Source organism: Garra rufa, chromosome 13, assembly GCF_049309525.1.
Source record: "Garra rufa chromosome 13, GarRuf1.0, whole genome shotgun sequence".
NCBI lineage: Eukaryota > Metazoa > Chordata > Actinopteri > Cypriniformes > Cyprinidae > Garra > Garra rufa.
In genome coordinates, this window is record NC_133373.1 from 20,849,873 (window position 1) to 20,851,048 (window position 1,176).

Consider the following 1,176-nt stretch of genomic DNA (forward strand, 5'->3'; position numbering starts at 1 on the left):
AGTCTTACAAACAAATGTTGTTAAGCGTACGTACTGTGCGTATTACGTAATGTTCTCTGATTTGTTTATCGCTGCCAGCATACGTAGTGTACGTATAACACCCATGTGTCAGCGGGAAATGGTCCAACAGTCAATCAAGCGGAGCGCTTACCAAACTCGCACAACAACATTTTTACAGATTTTGGAACTCAGTGCACACATAAGGTACACCGGATTATTAGGCGCACGGCCGAATTTTGAGAAAATTTAAGGCTCTTAGGTGCGCCTTATAGTGCGGAAAATACTGTAGTTCTTTGCTGCTGCTGACCGACTCATCCAAAAGCTTTTGGTGCAGACAGAGGTCACAGAAGGAGTTCTGCTTCGAGGTCAACCGGAGCCTAAAGCAGTGCGTTGGCCAGGAATTGAACCAAGGCCAACTGCTTAGAAGGCAGCAATGCTCACCACTATACCACCAACGCAGGCACTTAATGCTGGCTTTAAGCGGTCAGAAAAGAATGATTGAATCCGAGTCACGGCAGCCCTTTGCCATTGAGAGATGGGGAGGTCCAGCTCCTTTTTGCCACCTCACCCTTCAGGTGGATTTTGCGCCTGAAGCTTGGTGGCATCCTGTGCTGCCCGCTTCCAGCCAAGAGAGCAGATGGGCCCCAGGTAAGCGTAGTCTTGGCCGAGAGGTTAAGGTGATGGACTTGAAATCCATTGGGGTCTCCCTGCGCAGGTTCAGCATGACTGCACCGACCTTACCAAAACGAGCCCCTACTCCATGAAATACCAGAGCGACCTGCCACGAGCTAAAGTCTCTCAATATCTTGAATGCTACACATTACAGGGGGTCATTATTTGGACCGCTTTGTTTATTTGGAAAATTTTGGCTTCTAATACGGGGGCATGAAAAAAGAGATGACATTGCCTTGATTGGGTTTGTGAATACTGGGTGAGGGAAGGGACTTTCGTAACTTTTACTCCTCCCATTTGGAGTGAGGGGGCTCAAGGGTGAGGTGGCAAAAAGGAGCTGGACGTCCCCGTCGCTCAACGGCAAAGGGCTGCCGTCACCTGGATTCGAGCATTCTTTTCTGACCGCTTAAATCCGGCACCGAGCGCCTGCGTTGGTGGTATAGTGGTGAGCATAGCTGCCTTCCAAGCAGTTGACCCGGGTTGGATTCCCAGCCAACGCAATGC

General features: G+C 49.9%; 1 non-coding gene across 1 annotated transcript; it reads right to left on the reverse strand.

Moving 5' to 3' along the window:
• Positions 1-386: 386 nt before the first annotated feature.
• trnar-ucu (transfer RNA arginine (anticodon UCU)) lies at positions 387-458 on the reverse strand. Its single transcript has one exon. It is a non-coding gene; the product is annotated as a tRNA-Arg (tRNA).
• Positions 459-1,176: the final 718 nt, after the last annotated feature.